We start from the raw sequence: 20,609 nt of genomic DNA on the forward strand, positions 1-20,609 counted from the left end.
AATAATGTGATAACATTTATTACATTATCTTACGAATTATGTTAACATACCTGCAGCTGTATGCAATAAACTTTCAACACTTGTTTTAATTTAATAGTTCATGTCTTTTTAACAAATTACTGGCCAATTGTTTTCGACTTTTATCTTGAAATTCTGGATTTTTCATCTACTGGTACTCTTTGTATGTACTAAATGCAAAATTGTGACGATCGATCAGTTTTTCATAGTTTTTTAACGTATGAAATATCATACACTGCCCATTAAGGGTTACAAGTACACGTTACTGCCTAGCGTATGATATATCGCACTTTACAGACTTGTAGAATAGTTCTGTTGATTATAGAACAGTGAGATCTTTTGTACATTAAACAAAATAAACATATTGATTTTAATTGCTGTATTATCATTAAAAAACAATATCAATGTTAGAATTGGATGCGTTATTAAATGAAAACAATATTATCGGCTTGCTGCTGTTTGGAAGGAGTAATGAAATGATAGTTCAACAGCTTCAATGAGCAAAAACAAAATACATTTTAGGGTCTGATCCAACATTACACTTTGGACACACTGTGCACTTGTTAAGAGGGGCCGTTGCCTTCCCACGTTTTGCCACTTTTGCCCTTGCACTATGCAAAACCTTATGTACCAAGGGAAAGTAAACTGTCCTTGCCCCAACAGCTTTCGAACCTTTTCTCCCCCAGTTTGGAACCAATCGCCACCACTGACTGCACATTTGCCGCACTGCCCACACCCATGCTGACTATGTTCCTCATGAACACGATGATTTCGGCCGTAACTGCTCATATCTCAATACTTGTTTTGGCAAAAAAAAAAGTTACCAATTCTCTCATGGTTCACATTACAGTCACAAGCAGCACAATGATGGATGGATTTGGTTTATTTTATGTCGTATTTCGGTCACTTTTGGCTAATGGAGAAGATGAGCATGATGTGATGAAATTGATGAGGGACACTCACAAAGAACAAACATGACCATGTCGGGATTCGAACCCAGGATCCATGGTGTCGTAGCGCACTGTGTTAACTACTCTGATATGGAGGTCGGCACAGCACCATCAATTGCACCAGAAAGCAGAATCATTAAACTTATGTGGCGTTTATGACTGTTGCATTGAAGCCCCCAATTCACTTTTTTGTTTGGTTCTTCAAACGTTAGGGAACAGTATAGAGGTTTTCACGTTATTTGATGTAAACGACTTGATATCACTTTCATTGTACATGTATAAATGTAGAACAGCAATATTTCAAATATCTCATTCTCTCTGCATTTCTCTATCTATTTCTATATTCACCCCTTCCCTGTCTCTCTCTTTCTCTCTCAGTGTTTTCGGCACTCTAACTCTCTCTCTGCCTGCCTTACCTCTGACTGTCTATCTCTGACAATTTTAATATGATTCTTCTTTTCTGTTTGCATTTTCACGGTCACTCTCTCTATCTCCTTCTAACCACTTTTTTCTATCTCCAAGTCTCTCTGTTTCCCTCTCCATCAGTGTGACTATCTGTCTATTTTCCTGTCTGTTCTCTCCCTCTCTCTCTCTCTCTCCCTCTCTCTTTGTGTGTGTCGTTTTCTAAATCTACAATTATCTCTTTCCACCTCTCATTACTTTCTCTCCCTCTCTCTGTTTATCTCTTCTATGTCTGTCTCCCTTCCTGTCCGTTTTATTTCTCTCTTTCTCTCTATCTCACTTTCCTCTATATCTCCTATCTCTCATCTCTCTCTTTACTTCTCGGCGCGCGCATGTTCCTTTCTTTCTTTATATTTCTCTCTCCTTCTCTCTGCAGGTTGGATCTGTCCTTTTGTGTCTTTTACACTCTTAAGTCTGCTTGTCTATATTTCTGTCTTTCTCTCAATCTGTCTCATTTGCTCTCTGTAGACAACCTAAGTGGTTGGATGGTTAGCATAGCGTGTGCTTACTTCCGTTGTGAAATCATTTTGAATAAGGATATCTAGCCTATCTTTCTAAATTTAATTTTATTTGAAAGGAAACTATTCTTTTATCACATTTTGATAAATTGTGACTTTATCTCTCCTTTTTGAGCAGAAATGGGACCTATTGTCCATTGTTGAACTCGTTTCGAAAAGGATATATCCAGTTTTTTCTAAATTTAATTTTCTTTAAAAAAAAAAACCCACCTCTATCCTGCAATATTTTTATCACATTTTGATCACACACTGTGACTTTGTCTCTCGTTTCCCAGCAACGATGGGACCTTTCGTTCATTGTTGAACTCCTTATGAAAAGGGATATCTAGCCTTTTTAAAATTTAATTCTCCTTTAAAATAACTCACTGTGGTTGTTTTCCATTTCATGGGAAATACAGACGTAGCTAGGGAAAGATTGAATATTTTCATTAAGGTTTTTTTTTCTTTCTTTCTTTATGTGGTGTGTTTGTGTTTATATTGTGTTTGTGTCGCCCCTGTCAACACATGATTTTTCAAGCAAAAAACTTTTCAATCTGTATTATATTAATCTATGTTGGAATCTTTCTTAGAAAAATGTGTTATTGTTAATGTTACAATGAGTAATGTATTGTTTAACTTAAAAAATGTTGAAACTATAGAAATGTTAAACAACTATGTAGTAACCTTGGTAAATTGTAAACAATATTATGATATAAAAGAGCTAGATTTTTGTAAGTCTACGGGACATTCTCCTGGTTGCCGAAAGGTTGATGGTTCAGGGGACGTTGGGGAAAATCTTGCTTCAATCTTCGGATTGGCTGGAGTACTTGTACTCCATTTTGGCGGATATTCACAAACCCAACTCTGAATAAGGTGTTCTCCTGCATCATCAAAAGACCAGGGTTATAAACTTCGGTATATCTAATAGGTTTAGGCCTACAAGTTATACCGGGTGAATTGTCTGTTTGAAAAAGTGTTTGTATAACATCGGAAGTTAAATAAATCTTCGAGTAAAAGATCTTAAGGATCTTTCATTTCAACCTTGCATAGGTGATAAATAAAAATAAATCCTACACCACAGACCTCGCAAGGACTTGGTCCTACTAACCCTTAGAAGCCTCTAAGAAGTCCGATAAAAGGGTTATAATTAGACTAACATAAAGCCCTAAAGGCAGAAGGTGCGTGTCAGTGATTTTTGGCGACCGTGACCAGGACCATCGAAGCAACCACCTGTGGATCTTCGTGGCCCAGCAGAAGAAGAAGAAGCCTGTTCCAGAAACAGAAGAAGAAGCCTGTTCCAGAAACAGAAGAAGAAGCCTGTTCCAGAAACAGAAGAAGAAGCCTGTTCCAGAAACAGAAGAAGCAAAGATGATAGGTTCCCAGAGACCTTTGACCAGGCAGCAAAAGGAGAGGCTCGTTTGCTGTACGAATGAAGAAAAGAAGGAGGAAACCTTATTACCATGCTCCGGCTGCAACAGATACGTTCATGAAAGTTGCGCACACAAAACCCCAGGATCTGACGTAGCTGCGGAGGTAGACGTTAAGTGTAGACAGTGTGTGGAAAAACAAGTTACGCCAACCCCAACAGATGATAGTTGGAGGGAAATGATGATCTCCTTTATGACTGATTTCAAGAAAGAGAAAGATGCAGAAAAAGAGCAAAGATTAAAAGAAAAGGAAGAAGAAAAAGAGCAAAGATTAAAGGACAAGGAAGAAAATGACCAAAAGTTTGCACGTATGATCGAAAAGTTGGGTGAACGAGATGTGGAACAGAAAGCAGAAAGAGAAAGAGAACGAGAAATGAGTGACCAGAAATTCGCACGTTTGATCGAGAAGCTAGAAGAACGTGAAGCTGAACAGGGAATGCGAAGACAGATAGAGAAAGAAGCAGAAAAAGAGCAAAGAGTAAAGGACAAGGAAGAAAATGACCAAAAGTTCGCACATTTAATCGAAACGTTGTGTGAACGAGATGCTGAACAGAAAGCAGAAAGAGAAAGGGAACGAGAAATGAGTAAGAAAATGTTTGAAGATTTTAAAATAAATCTAGGAAAAGAAATATCCGAAGCGATAGCTGAAATCAGAAAGGAGAGAGACGAAAAATACGAAGAACTAGTGGAAAGAAGGAGAGAAGATCGGCAGATAGATGATGACCGTTTTAAACAGCTACAAGAAAGTTTGAACCAAGAAATAAAGAATCGAGAGGACAAGGATAATGTAAACTGCGGTTTACTAACCGAGCTGAAGGAAATGTCCGTAAATTTGGAGGGTGAAATAAAAGTGACAAAAGAGGCCCAAACACAACAAGTTGAAATTATAAAAACGTTAACCTCAAAGTTGGAAACCTTACAACTAGGCAAGGAGAATAGGAATGAAGAGATGGAAACTCTGCCAAAGAAGATATGTGTAAGAACCTCTTGCTCCTCTAATTCTTCCAGTTCCGAATCCCCCGAATATTCTGAACCATGCCAAAGAAAGAAACGAAAAAGGAGTGGCGGAACGAGACGAACTAGAGAATACGCTACGGAAAAAATGGTTGAAGATAATTCCTACTTAAACCATTCATCCAATCGAATTCTCCGAATGTCTGACGTCAATTCCCTCACCAAGTTTAATGGAGAAATAAATTCAGTATCCGCTGAGAGGTACCTGGAAGAGATAAATACTTATATGGATTTAATGAAAATGCCCATGATGTATCGACTAAAAGTCCTTCCTTCGCTAATGGTGGGTAAAGCCAAGGCTTGGTTTATGGCAAACGAAAAAAGATGGAAAACTTTTGAACATTTCCGCTCTGCGTTTAGGAAGCAATACGCATCACCTGAAGCAAAACAAAGGGAAATGAATACCCTGAGGAATAAACATTATAGCAAAGGTGCAGGGTTATCATTGGAAGAATATTGCTGGGAAGTATATGCAGCATACTGCAATCTGACGGAAACCATCAACCAATCAGAAGTGTTGAACTTAATCATTGGCCAATTACCTTCACGAGTGCGACAACTGGTATTAACTCGAGATCCCGCCAACATAGACCAACTCACGAATTTCCTGGGAAAGTTCGAAGCGTCTGAACAAATGGAAGGATGGAAAGCCGATCACCAACGAACCGATGAACGGAGAAATCCTCAACCTCGAATCAGGAATCTAGAGCTATCCCGGAGGAATGGAGGAGAAGAAGATAAGAGGCCCACACCAATAAACCAAAGGTTTAATGGAAATCTAAGATTCCAGAGGAAGGATTCCTATAGAAGGACATTCTGGAATAAGAACCAGAATCAAAGAAACTGGAACCAGTCTAGTAAGAAAGAGTGTGGAATACAGACTGACGAAATTCCAGAAGACTGTGCTTTGAACCCTAGAGCACCTGTGTGGGAAATTCCCTCCGCTATTAAAGCTCCTTCTTGGGATATTCCCTCTACCAGTCGAGCAAATTTAAACCAGAGGTCGTTGTAGATGAAGCTCTCCCTTCTACAACGCGACACAATCTTGATGTTTGTGAGAGCGAAGAAGACAAACTAATTACTAATGAAAATTTAGATGTTTTATATTTAGATATAAATTCTTATCCAAATTCTGGAGAAGAGAAATTGTTTAATGTTTTCGAAGTAACTGGAAATTGCAGCAAGAAGCCAGAAATTCAAATAGAAGTTTTGGGATTAAAAATAAGATGTACTTTGGATACGGGAAGTGAATGTACCGTCATGAATTATAATGTTTGGGTAAAGCTCAGAGAGAGATTACCAGGCTTGAAATTGCAAAGATGTCCAGGAATAAGGTTAAAAGATTTTGTTGGACATGAGAGGTCCCGAATTGTGGGATACCGAACCATTCTTTTTGAGATTGCAGGGCACACTTTTGAAGACCAAGTCTATGTGGTAAAGAATTTAGAAGCCGATTTGTTATTCGGATATCCTTTCTTCAAAAGATACAAAGTCAATTTAGATGCAGGTGCGAACAAATTATATCTAACGGTAAAGGGACAAGTCGTGGAAGAAACTTTGATTCCAGATAGTCAAGGAAATAGTGTTGAAGCAATAAATGATAAGACTTCGTATGTAAAACTATTAGTGACGGAAAAGGAATCTCAGTTAGACAAGTGGTCCGCATCCGAGGAAGATATGAAGAAGAAAGCATTTGCTCCAGAATTGTTAGATCAAAGGGAGAAGGAGAAGCTATTTCGAATATTAACTGAGTATCGCCCTATATTCTCTGACAAACCAGGACTTGCAAAAAACCATACCTGCGAAATTTTGTTAAGCACCAACCAACCAGTGTTTTCATTACCTTATCCCGTTCCGATGTCGAAACGTGATAAATTAGAAGAAGAGTTAAATAAATGGAATGAATGGGGAGTAATTCGAAACTGTAACTCTCCTTACATGAATCCAATGCTAGTGGTGGACAAACCCGACGGATCAGTAAGACCCTGCATTGACTTCAGGAAATTAAATAAAACGATTATAGTTCCTAAAAGTACGGTGCCGCGACTTCAAGAAGCTCTACAAAAGTTTCAGGGTAAAAAATATTTTTCGTGCTTTGACCTGGCTTCAGGTTATCTTCAAGTTCCTATTAAACCAGAGCACCAGAAGTTCACCGCCTTCTCCTACAAAGGTCGAGCGTGGTGTTTCACCAGGATGCCATTCGGACTATCAAACGCTGTAGCCATTTTTATGCACACGATGCATAGCCTTTTCGAGCCTTGGACAGAAGATTTTCTCACTATCTATATAGACGACCTTCTCATTTTTGACGAAACTCTAGAAGAACATTTTCAGCACATAAAATTCGTATTAGAAAAGTTGAAGAGTGAAGGATTCACTATAAAGTTAAAAAAATGTGAATTTATCAAACCAGAGATAAAATACTTAGGGCATCTTGTGTCAGGAAAGTGCATCAGAATAGATCCCAAAAGGGATGAAGCCATCTTAAAATTTCCACGTCCAAAAACGAGGAAACACCTGCAACAATTTCTGGGTTTAGTTAACTGGCGACGTAGGTTTGTAAGAGACCTAGCATCAAAAACTGCCGTTCTAGAAGAACTACTAGAAAAGGGTAGCCAATGGGAATGGGACAACCTAAAAGAAAGAGCTTTTCAGTCACTAAAGCAGGAGTTAGTAAAACTTCCTGCATTAGCTCAACCAGACTTCCAACGGCCATTCCAGCTGATGTGTGATGCTTCTAGCATTGGGCTAGGTTCAATATTGTTCCAAGAACAAACGGAACAAAAGGGAAACTTAGAAGATATTAGTATAATTCAATATGCCAGCAGAAAGTTAAAAACCGCTGAGAAAAATTACACAACCCAAGAGATAGAATGCCTAGCCATCATATTTGGGATTGAACATTTTAAAGTATACCTTTACGGCACAAGGTTTAGGATCTATTCTGACCACAAAAATCTGGTATGGCTGGAGAACAGTAGAAACTGGAATGCTCGATTAACACGGTGGGCTTTAAAGTTGCAACAATATGAATATGAGATAATCTACATCCAGGGGCAAAACAATGGGATCGCAGATGTTCTTAGCCGATATCCTGTTCCTGAAGATCAGCCTACCGAACTAACTCGAGAGAGCCAGACTTATAATGTATGGAATCTTATAAAACCTTTGGAGGAACTAGAACTAGACAAATGGAAAAGGGAACAACAGGAAGATCCATTTTGTAAACTTAAGCTGGAGGAGGTCCGAAGTAATGATGGAAACTCAACCAAGTATAACTTACATTACGACTTACTGTTCTTCCAAGGAAAAAGTGAACGAAAGTTTAAAAGATTAGTAGTGCCTGCACAACTAAAAGGAGAAGTACTCAGGTCCGAACATGACGAAACTGGACATTTTGGTTTCAACAAAACTTACAAGAGAATAAAATATAGGTTCTTTTGGGAAAACATGAAAATGGAAATAGCCCAATATATACGAGAATGCTTAACTTGTTCAAAAAACAAACCTGATAAGAAAGGCCTATTCAAACAAAAATTAACCACCACAAATCGAAAGCCTCATGAAGTCTTATCCATTGATTTGATCGGAAAACTACCTAAATCGTCTTACTATTACTATCTGCTCACTATGATAGATGTCGGGAGTAGGTTCATGATGGCATATCCACTACGTACAGCTAGCACCCGGGAGATAATAAGTAAATTAGAAAGCGGATACTTACTTCATTGTCCTAAGCCGGAGTATATACTATCTGATCGAGGAAGTCAATTCACCTCGAAGAAATGGTATGAGTTTGCAAAAAAACACTCACTTGTAGCAGTTCACACCATTCCTTATCACCCTGCGGGCAACATTGTGGAAAGAACGAATCAGGAGATAGTTAGGTTAATAAGGACTTTTTGTCATAATTCCCATCAGGATTGGCACAAATTTATATCGAAAATCTGTTGGATATTGAATTGCTCTGTGTCGGGAGAAACTGGGTATGCTCCCTTAGAGCTTTTCTACAATAAACCGGTGCAAGTTAGCATTTTGAAACAAATAAATTGGCCACAAAACGATGGTTTTCACGAACTACCGTGGAAGGATAAACTTTTCCAGGCTCAGTCTAATAATCTTCGAAGAAAGGAACAAAGACTACAAAAGGGAAATCCTAGAGCCTACGAGCTACTTAAAGGGGACTTGGTACTAAAAAAGTCACACAAGCTAAGTTCCGCTAAAAATAATGTCATTTCCAAATTTTTCGAATGTTTTACTGGACCATTTATAGTAAAAGAGATCAGAAACAATGCCGCGGAATTGCTAAACCCATGGACTCAAGAAGATTCAGGAAAGGAAAATTTCCAAAATTTAAAAAAAATAAATTGCACTCCTGAGAGAAAATCGGAACTACTGAAATTATGGAAACCATAGCGGTCATCATACCCACCTGTATTCACATTCTTGGAAATCCATGGTGAAAGAATAAACAAACAGATCACAAAAAATTATGGCGAGTAACACGGAAGACGATTGGAATATAGAATTTTCTTCGGCTTATCAAAATTGGTTTAGAGATGTTGGGGGTCTGATCAACACAAGGGAATATCCGGAGGAAAGAATGAGTCGGGCTGCAGAAGAACTGAAGCAGGAGATAATAACTAGCAGGGAGGTAAGCAGTGTTCAATATCACTCTCTAAGATCAGTGTTGGAACAATGTCACGATATCCTGGTGTGTTCTCGTAAGGAAGAAAAAAACCCGGAGATAGAGCAGATCCTAAAATCCTTTAAAGTACCCGATCTAATTTCCCCGTTACCTGAAGACTCTGAAAATGATGATACGGCCGTCTGCCGAAGTCGACAGGTCCCTTCAAGGACAGTGGAACGAGGGATACATTTTAAACAGCAGGGATGATATAATTTGCATTAACTGCATCCACAATGGTTTGAAAAACAAGAAAAATGTGGTCCAAATAACCCAAGAGTTATCAAGGATTTTCAAAAAAGACATCAGTCTGGCTAAAAAAGTATTCAGGATCTTTACTTACCAAAGGAAAGGGAAAGTACAACTGAAGAGGACATTTTTGATGTTTGTCCCTTCTGAGAAGCGTTAGTTGCTTATCTCTAAAAAATTGCTAAATTATGTTGTTCAAATCACGACACTATGAGAAAAGTATCAACCTTAAACTAAAAAATAGACATTAACTGTTTTTGATAACACTAACCGTGAGACTATTGTTGTACTCTTTCTTAAATAAGCAGTGATCCAAAGGATTCATAATGAAGAAGGTCCACTAAAACATATCCAAATATGCTGAGTTAAAGACTAATTTGACGATTGTTTGACTAGAAGATGTTTAAAAAACAAAATTAAATAACGTTCACTTATATATAATTTTATTTTCTTCTGGGGGAACGCTATGTGTCGCCCCTGTCAACACATGATTTTTCAAGCAAAAAACTTTTCAATCTGTATTATATTAATCTATGTTAGAATCTTTCTTAGAAAAATGTGTTATTGTTAATGTTACAATGAGTAATGTATTGTTTAACTTAAAAATGTTGAAACTATAGAAATGTTAAACAACTATGTAGTAACCTTGGTAAATTGTAAACAATATTATGATATAAAAGAGCTAGATTTTTGTAAGTCTACGGGACATTCTCCTGGTTGCCGAAAGGTTGATGGTTCAGGGGACGTTGGGGAAAATCTTGCTTCAATCTTCGGATTGGCTGGAGTACTTGTACTCCATTTTGGCGGATATTCACAAACCCAACTCTGAATAAGGTGTTCTCCTGCATCATCAAAAGACCAGGGTTATAAACTTCGGTATATCTAATAGGTTTAGGCCTACAAGTTATACCGGGTGAATTGTCTGTTTGAAAAAGTGTTTGTATAACATCGGAAGTTAAATAAATCTTCGAGTAAAAGATCTTAAGGATCTTTCATTTCAACCTTGCATAGGTGATAATTAAAAATAAATCCTACACCACAGACCTCGCAAGGACTTGGTCCTACTAACCCTTAGAAGCCTCTGAGAAGTCCGATAAAAGGGTTATAATTAGACTAACATAAAGCCCTAAAGGCAGAAGGTGCGTGTCATGTTATAGTTGTGATGTGTTTGTGTGTGTCTTGTGTAGTAGTTGTACTGTCTAATGTGTTTGTGTTCGTCTTGTGTAGTAATTGTGCTGTCTAATGTGTTTGTGTTTGTCGTCTGTAGTAGTTCCTCCATTCATATTGGGGGATAGGCGTAGAGCTGACAACTCTGCACTGTAAAAAGCCATGTCAAGAATCAGCAATATAAGGCCATGGATGTTCCCAAGGTAAAAAAATCCGGAGGTAAAATAGTCCCCCGTTCGGATCTCCGGGTGGGGACTACTTTGGGAGGTCCCTGGACTAAGGATAAGATCTACATTAGGAATAAGGATATTAAATTAGGCACCTGGAATGTTCTGAGCCTTTACCGGCCTGGGGCATTTCAGTGTACAGTTAATGAGATAGTTAAGTATAAATTAGATGTAGTAGCTGTCCAGGAAGTTAGGTGGCAAGGAGAAAGGAATTGTAAAACTAAAAATTATACTTTTTTCTATGGTGGTACTGAAAATCATAATTTTGGAACAGGCTTTTTCATAAATAATAGAATTATCTCGGCTCTTAAAACTGTAGAATTTAATAATGATAGGATATCATATGCAGTTTTACAGGGTAGGTGGTGTAAAATTATTTTAATAAACATACATGCACCAACGGAAGATAAAGATGATAATACTAAAGATGATTTTTATACAGAGTTAGAACAGGTCTGTGATAAATTTTCTCAGTATGATATGAAAATTCTGTTGGGTGACTGTAATGCACAGATTGGCAAAGAGGAGGCATTTAAACCCACGATTGGTAAAGAAAGTCTTCATGAATTAAGTAATGATAATGGTATAAGATTGATTACTTTTGCAACCTCAAATAATTTAATTGTGAAAAGTACCACTTTTAAACATAAAGATATCCATAAATATACCTGGTCTTCTCCAGATGGTAAAACTCATAATCAGATAGATCATATTCTCATTGATAAGAGAAGACATACTAGTATAATTGACGTTCGTACACATAGAGGTGCTGACTGTGCCAGTGACCATTATTTAGTAATTGCTAAATTAAGAGAAAGACTCTCAGTGATAAATCATCAGCAACAAAATCTAAAAGTTCTAAAATTTGATACAGGAAAGTTTACTGATGAAAGAATTAAGAAAGATTACCAAATTAAACTGTCAAATAGATTTGATATTTTGCAGGATTTAAATGATGATGAAAATATAAATGAAACAGACGTAAATAAGTATTGGGAGCACATACGTAATGCAATAGAATCAGCAGCTAAAGAAAGTATTTTATACCATAAACCGAGAAAAAGTAAGCCATGGTTTGATAATGAATGTCATAATCTAATAGAAATAAGAAATCAGGCTAGACTTAGGTGGTTAAATAACTCTGATGATACAAATCTAAACGATTATAATAGAATAAAGCGAGAAGTTAACCGCACATTTAGAAATAAAAGAAGATATTACTTGAAAAGCAAAATTAACGAAATTGAAACAAACAGCAAAAATAAAAATATCAGAGATTTATATAAAGGTTTAAATGAATTTAGAAAGGGGTGGCAACCTAAAGTAAACTTGATAAAAGATAAAGACGGTGATTTTCTAGCTGACCCAAGCGATATTCTAAATAGATGGAAGAACTACTTTAATGACCTTTTAAATGTCCATGTAGGAGATAAATCAGAAGTGAATGAAGTACACACAGCAGAACCTTTAATTCCTGAACCTAACCTGACTGAAGTTAAAGATGCTATTAAAAGGCTAAAGAATAACAAAGCACCTGGCATTGATTTAAAACCAGCTGAGTTAATTAAATATGGTGGAAATTCATTAATATGTCAAATTCGTAAATTAATTTGTTTAATATGGAATAAAGAAGAAATCCCTCAACAGTGGAAAGAATCCATAATTGTTCCTGTTTTTAAGAAAGGTGATAAAATGAACTGCAATAATTACCGTGGAATTTCTCTACTCTCCACAACATATAAAATATTATCTAACATTCTTTTAACAAGACTAACACCATATGCTAATGAAATTATAGGTGATTATCAATGTGGATTTAAACGTAACAGATCAACTACAGATCAAATTTTTCACATCAGACAGACACTTGAAAAATAGTGGGAATATAATCAAAATGTCCATCAGCTATTCATTGATTTCAAAAAAGCATATGATTCGGTCAAAAGAGATAAATTATATAATAGATTAGTAGAGTTTGGAATACCTAAGAAGCTTGTTAGCTTCAGTGAAACAGAAAGTAAAATTCGTGTGGAAGAAACTAAAGAAGGACTAAAATTAAATGGTGTGACTCAGTTGTTAGCATGTGCAGATGATGTAGACTTACTGGGGGATGATGTGAATACAATTAAGAATAATGCTAAAATATTTTTCAAAACTGCTAAAGAGATAGGTTTGGAAGTTAACAAAGAGAAAACTAAATATATGCTTACAGGCCGAAACCAAGTGTTAGGTAATAATCAACATCTAATTATTGATATCAACTCGTTTGAACCACTTTCCAAATTCAAATACTTAGGAGTAATATTAACAAATGAAAATTATATTAAAGAGGAAATAAAAAGTAGGCTTAATTCAAGAAATGCATGTTACTTCTCTCTTCATAAATTTTGTTTTCTCGTTTAATATCTAAGAAACTAAAAGTTAAAATATGCAAAACAGTAATTTTGCCTATAGTATTATATCAATGTGAAACTTGGTCCCTTACATTGAAAGAGGAACATAAATTGAGAGTATTTGAAAATAAGATCCTTAGGAAAATCTTTGGAGCTAAAAGGGATGAGGAGACAGGTGAGTGGAGAAGGTTACATAATTTAGAAGTACATAATTTGTATTCATGTCCAGATATTATTAGAATAATTAAATGAAGAAGACTTAGGTGGGCAGGCCATGTGGCACGAATGGGAGAGGAAACAGGAGTTTACAGGATTCTTGTTGGGAAACCTGATGGTAAGAGACCTGTAGGAAGGCCAAGACGAAGATGGAGGGACAACGTTGAGATGGACCTAAGGGAAATCGGTAGGGATGGAAAAGAGTATATAGATCTTGCTCAAGATAGGGAATGATGGAAGGTCTGTGTTGCTGCAGCCATGAACCTTCGGGTTTAAGAAGGCTAGAGAGTTAGTTAGTTAGTTAGCGTGTGCCACATCGCCAGGAATTTCTGGTTCGAATCCAGCCTGGGAATAGGTGTTATCGTGAATGTCCATTCATTGGTTTCACTCATCCTCTCTCTCAATGTTGTCGTCTCTCACACAGTATATTTTTGTACTATTATGTACGTTTTTCTGATGACAACAGCATTTAACGCCTAATTATCCCATTCATACACAAGGAACACATAACATATAAATACACGACAAAAAAACATAGAAATTTATAAAACCATCTATTAAACACATAAACAACATAAAAATAATAAAATATTAAGGCGATAAACGTTGAATACTATTAAAAGAGAGATAAATACAACCAACCAAGATATTTACTTATTCAGGGTGTTTCGTAAGATCGTTTACAACACTTGGGAGGTGATTGTACGAGTGAAAATAAGGTGGAATGTTCATGTAACGAAATTCCGGAAACGGCTTTGTTGCCGAGATATTGATGTTTGAAAACGTGGGAAAATGATTTTCCGAAGTGAATAATGGCAAAACGGGTGGAGAGAAGTCGTCGGTGTTGGGCGGTTGACTAAGAAATTGGGCACGCTCTTGTCAAAAAATCACGCGGCAATGTTGTGCAATGTCGGCGCAAGGGATTCCCCAAAGGACGCGAACGAAGATGTTGACGGGAGTGGGGTGGGTGTACGTTCTGCGTGAGCTGGTATCGACGAAAATTGGCATGTGTTGAATGGCACCAAAAAACAAAGAAAATTTCCTGAGGGAAGGGCACCATGACGTAAAAACGAAAATAATGAACTGTCACAGGTTGCATACCCTGAAGGGCAGATGGGTGTTCGTGTGATCTGACGTTAAGTACCACATTTCCCGCTAGGGCGCCAACAGTGTAGGTTTCCTCATGAAGGAGCGCGCGTGTCTGTGCCATTCGTGCTTCAGGTGCTGTGCCAGCAGCAGGTTGTTAAACATTCACGTTGAATGGAAAGACGTGAGGTTCTTGGACAGTAGTGTTGGGCAAACATTTGACCTAGCAGTGTTACGTGTTAATTTTTAGCCACAGCCCATCGTGTTCTGTGAAGTGTATAGTGTTAACGGCCATAAACACTTGTGTCCCGGTGTAAGGGATGGCTGCATACACGTCCCAAGAGCTGGCGGACATGTATCTGATTTATGGGGAGGCTGGAGGTAATAGCAGTGCTGCAAGGCGTCTGTATGGGGCACGTTTTCCAATTAGGGTGTTACCATCGCACTCCTTATTTCAAACTGTAGACACTCGACTTCGGGAAACAGGATCAGTGTTGCCACCTCGTCGAGAAGTTGGACGATCGCGAAGTGTGCGAACACGACGGTTTGTAAAAGATGTGCTAACTGCAGTGATGGATCATCCAGGCACCAGTACGCGCGCACTAGCCCACGAACGAAACACCTCCCATGTGAATGTGTGGCGAGTCCTGGCAGAAGAGGGGATGCACCCGTACAAATTGAAGAAAGTGCAAGACCTTTTACCTCGGGACTTTGGCCCACGTGAGGACTTTTGCCAATGGTTTCTTCATCAAATTGAAACTATCCCCAATTTTCAGAATACGGTACTATGGACTGATGAGGCTATTTTCACGATAACTGGTGTGTTCAATAGTAAAAACAGTCATGTGTGGGAACACGAAAATCCACATGCACTGCTAGTGGCACATCATCAGCACAGATTTGCAGTGAATGTGAGGTGCGGGAGACTGCATGACCATTAATTGGACCGTACATTCTCCCTGTTCGCCTATGTTGACCCACTTATCAAGCATTTCTCATTGAAGTTTTGCCTGAACTACTAGAGGACGTGCCCTTGGCACTGAGACAAAGACTGTGGTTTCAACATGAGGGTGCACCCCCAAATTTCGATGGGAATGAGCGCCATTTCCTCAATACCGTATTCCACAACCAGTGAATTGGCAGGGGAGGGCCTGTGCCATGTCCACCTTGATCGCCTGATATTACGCCCCTCGATTTCTTCCTCTGGGGAGAGATGAAACGCCTCGTTTACGAAACACCCGAGGACCTCGTTGCCCGTATCAATGTAGCTGCAGCATCGATAGCAGAAACGCCTGGGTTGTTGGGTCGCACTAGACAATCCTTGATTCGCCGTTGTCGACTCTGCTTGGAAGAACATGGTGGACACTTTGAAAACCGTCTGTGATGAGGTTCCCTTCACATCTCCATTAAGCTTACTGTGTGCCCTTCAGGATATGCAACCTACGTCAGTTCATTTTTTTCGTTTTTACGTCATGGTGCCCTTCGCTCAGGAAATTTTCTTTGTTTTTTGGTGCCATTCAACACATGCCAATTTTCGTCGATACCAGCTCACGCAGAACGCACACCCACCCACTCCTGTCAACATCTTCGTTCGCGTCCTTTGGGGAATCCCTTGGGGCCGACATTGCACAACATTGCCGCGTGATTTTTGGATAAGAGCTTACCGAATTTCTTAGTGGACCGCCCAACACCGACGACTTCTCTTCACCCGTTTGACCATTATTCACTTCGGAAATTCATTTCTCCACATTTTCAAACGTCAATAACTCGGCAACAAAGCCGTTTCCGGAATTTCGTTACATGAACTTTTCACCTTATTTTCACTCTTACAATCACCTCCCAAGCGTTGTAAACGAACTTACGAAACATCCTGTATAGGTGCTTATCTCTTAGAGTGGGTTAGAGCGTATACTGCTCTGTAAAATTTTCTTGAACTCCATCTAATTTAGCAAGTAGCAGAATGCAGATAGTTCAATGGAATTGACTTGAACTTTCAGACACTTGTTAGCATTCAATATTCCAAACCTCTTCAATATCTCAGTGGAACCAGGTGGTTTAATGTAGCAGAGGTGCTGCGTGATTGCTGAGAAAATTATCATGCAGAGGGAGAACGTGCAAAGACTCCCCTCTCTCCATAAATTAGAATTCCGCAAACCAAGACGCTGTAAGCGGCGTAGTCGTGCTGACACGGATCCAAGGAGGAGCCTGTACATCTGGTAGCAGGTGGTTTCCAACACAAGACGCTGTGACACAATATGGCGTTAATAGTTTCCCCTTAAAAAGGTTTTCTCGGATGTCTTTCTGGCTCTCACTGCCTACATGATGGTTCAGTAACTAAGGACTCCACGGAGCCCGCTTCCCGATAACAAAAAGAAGAGCGGAATGCAGATATTGCAGGATATCCAATTTCTATCTCCCGCAAGAGATCAAGAAATTTGACTCGGAAATGATAATGGATTTTAAAACGCTAGCAATGTCGAGGAATTTGTTAACCTTACCTTGGAGGGGCCCAAAGGCTCACACTTTTCTTTATCACTAAAATTCAAAGAATCATTTTGTTATTGAATAAATGTTTTCGTTGTTGATCACATATATGCAGTTATTTATTAATTATAGATAATTACAAAAATAACCATCATCAATAAGAAATATTGATTTTGAGTTGTGTTTTTTAATACCTTTTCATGCACAGTAAAGCTAATTGGGACTGGAACTACAGTTTAAAGTGAGATCCTACCTACTGTGTGCCTCCACCGGATATCAAACTCTTGAGCCCTCGATTACAAGGCGACCACACTAATAAGGAATAATAACCAATTATTGCATGAGTGTCACACACATATTTTTTTCTATTCACTAAAACTCACAATAAAATTATAACAAATTTTTCATTAATGCTTTTTTATTTGTAGAAGTGCAGTTGTTCAATAATTATAATGAGTAAGAAAATGCCGATCATTACTAGCCAATTGTGTACCCTCTCGCTGTGTCGAATGACACGCATTCATAGATGGCGACTGATAGGCCCATATATTGCATTTTGTCTCGAACAATAGGATAATAGAAATATTGGGGCATCCTAAGGAACAATGTCATTTATTTCCAATATTTTATAAAAATTTCCCTGTTGAAAAATAAAAGAAATAGAAGTCGTGGGCCCGTCGGGAAGGCTAGGGTTAAGCCAGTGGTTTGAACACTGTTATTTAAAGTGGGTCTTGTGCGGGGCACACCCAGCTTGCAAGAATCGCCAAAATTAAATGCTTTGATCTCTAAACCTGCCCCTCCTCCTAACACTTGCTGACCTACAGTTCCTTTTAGGCCTGCTAAGGGACATGCGGTTAGGATGGCCAGGTTTAGAGCTCTTAGCATTTAGATTTGGCGTTTGTTTGAAGCTGTGTATGCCCCGCACAAGACTCATTTAAGAATGGATTTTTGAACGTTAACAATGTCTCGGAAAGTTTGTTTTCTGGTCAATTGTCTAAACAGAGGCTATCAGATACTGTTTCAGTGTGTAGCGTTCCTCTTCAATCACGTTAAGTTAGAATAATGCAATAATGCTGGACATTTCTAGGAAAACCTTTTTTGTTTCAACAGAGGCTAATAAATACTGTTTCTTTAACTTAACGTTATATTTTAATGAATTTTTGAACGCTAGTAATTACTACGAAAGTTTGTTTTCAAGTTAGTGGTTTGAACTGAATAGATATGGTTTCAGTGTGCAAAATCACTCTTACCACACGTTATTTTATAATAGATTTATGAACGTTAGCAGCGCCATGGAATGTTTGTTTTCAAGTCAATTCATTAAAGAAAATTCTATACGGTTTTAGTGTGTAGTGTTTCTCTTGTATCGGAATGGATTTTTGAACTTTACTAATGACCATACGTCCCGTTACAGAGGCGTGTCCCATATTATTAAGACCCACTATTTGTCCCGTTTAATAAAATTCTAAGAGTTAGCTTCTTTTTTTTTCGCCTCTATCATGGCGTTCACATAAACAAAAGTTGTATAAGTGTGTATGAAGTGTGTATAAAACACCAAAATACGCTCATCCACTGGTAGAAGAATATAATCGAAGAAGAGAAATCACAAGTTAGGCTGTTTTCCATCACAGACAGATCCTCCCGTTTGCTTTCGAAATCAGGCGTACCAACTCAACATGCCACGTGCCACTGGAAAAGACCAGGGACTCAGCGATCGCCTCAACAACTTTGAAAAGGAAGTGCGGGACGAGTTAGCCTCCTTCAAGGTAGCAATGGAGAGTGAATTGCGAGAAAACACGACCGATACTCCGCAGAATTTAGAAGCCATAAAGAAACTGCAGGCAGCCCTTGCCAAGATGGAGGCCAGAATCGAGGAGAAATTTAGGCTACAAAGGGAAGAACTGGCCTCGTTGCGGGATAGAATTGTACAAAATGAAGGCAAGATCGACGCCATGGAAAAATATTCACGAAGAGAATGTCTGCTGATCCATGGAATTCAAGATAAAATAAAGGAGAACGTAGAAGAAAAGGTGCTTGACGTTCTGCAGAAGACCCTACAGCTGGACGTGAAAAGCGAGGACATTCCTCGATGCCATCGTTTGGGGAAGCCGAATCGCTCTGTGGCCGACGCCCTGCAGGAAGGAAGGCGATGCGTCATCGTCAAGTTTGCGTCATATAGGACCCGCCACCTGGTATGGTCCTCCAAGAGGAAACTCAAGGAAGCAGGGAGCTCCATATTCATCACGGAGTCCCTCACAGCCGTACGCCAAGAGATCTTACGTGCGGCCAAAGACAAGTTCGGCCGACGAAACTGCTACACCGAGGACGGAAGGATCGTCGTCCGTACGGAGAACGGCAGAAAGAACACCATCACATGCATGAGAGAACTGGATCTACTGTGATCGTACCTTACCCCCCCCCTCTTTCATGAACAGTTTGTGTTGGTGCTTAAGTGTAAATGTGTATTAACTATAGTGCATCTTCATCTACCGACCTGAAATCCTATCAATCCGTAGCCGCTAAAGAATGAAAATACTTTAAAAAACATCATTCAACATATTTTTTTTTATATATATATTTTTCCTTTTCCTATTAAGAGTGACGTAATGAAGAAAATGTATGTAACCGTGTTACCTCAGTGTCCAAATATCAACCTGCCCGACCTGTCATTTGTTCCACGAGACAAGGTAAGCCTTTACTCTTTAATAGCAAGTATTCAATAGTTGGTAAGCCTGAAAACATCCAAAGTTTTTCACTGCATTCCTTGCAAGGGCTCAAATGTGAGGACGGTTCCCCTTAACCCCCGAGGCAATGACCAGCTGCTGGGAAGGGGAGGGCCAAGCAATGACTCATTTTTCCGTGTCGCTCTCGCGAATGTCAGATCGCTAGTTCCGAAAATGGACGAGCTGCGGCTTGTTGTAAAAGAGGGAGACTTCGATTTGATTGTCATTACAGAAAACTGGATAAAGGACGGAACACCACTATCTCTAATTAGTATACAGGGTTATGAAACGCTAACGAAAAATAGAACCAAGAAAAACTGTGGCGGAATTGTAGTTTTTCATAAATCTAACTTAACTGTTTGAACAATAGAGACGAAAGTAAATACTGAAGGCATCGAAACATTAACTTTGATTCTGAAGTACATGAATAAACAGTTTGGTGTATGTTCCATACACAGACCGCCCAATGTCCCATACACAGAACTTACATTGTTCGAAGAATTAATGTCCGAAATCTATCCACTAGTTGATAATCTCTTCCTGTTAGGAGATGTAAACTGCGATTATCTCACCCCGAATAAACCAGAAACACGGCTTTTAAGATCGATTTTTGATTCATTTGGTCTAACGCAAATAGTTAATAAACCAACCCGTATCACCGAAAAAAGTAAAACGCTGCTTGACATCACAGCCGTTGACAATACAGAAATACTGTTTAAAACTGACGTCACTGTCCCAATCGGTAAATCAGACCACTGCGTTGCGTACGCTGATTTCTTCTTGCAGAAACCGGAACCTCAAGCGAGCTACGTTTATTGTAGAAATTTTAATACCTTCAACGAAGAAAGTTTTGCAAAAGATATAACTGATGTAGATTGGTCAAGGCTTTACTCACTTGATGATGTTAATAATAAAGTGGAGTTTTTGACCTCAAATATACAAAATGTTTTTGACACGCACTCACCTCTAAAAATCGTAAAGCACAATAAGAAAAGTGCACCGTGGATCA

This window comes from Lepisma saccharinum, chromosome 27, assembly GCF_977018435.1.
Source record: "Lepisma saccharinum chromosome 27, izLepSacc3.1, whole genome shotgun sequence".
NCBI lineage: Eukaryota > Metazoa > Arthropoda > Insecta > Zygentoma > Lepismatidae > Lepisma > Lepisma saccharinum.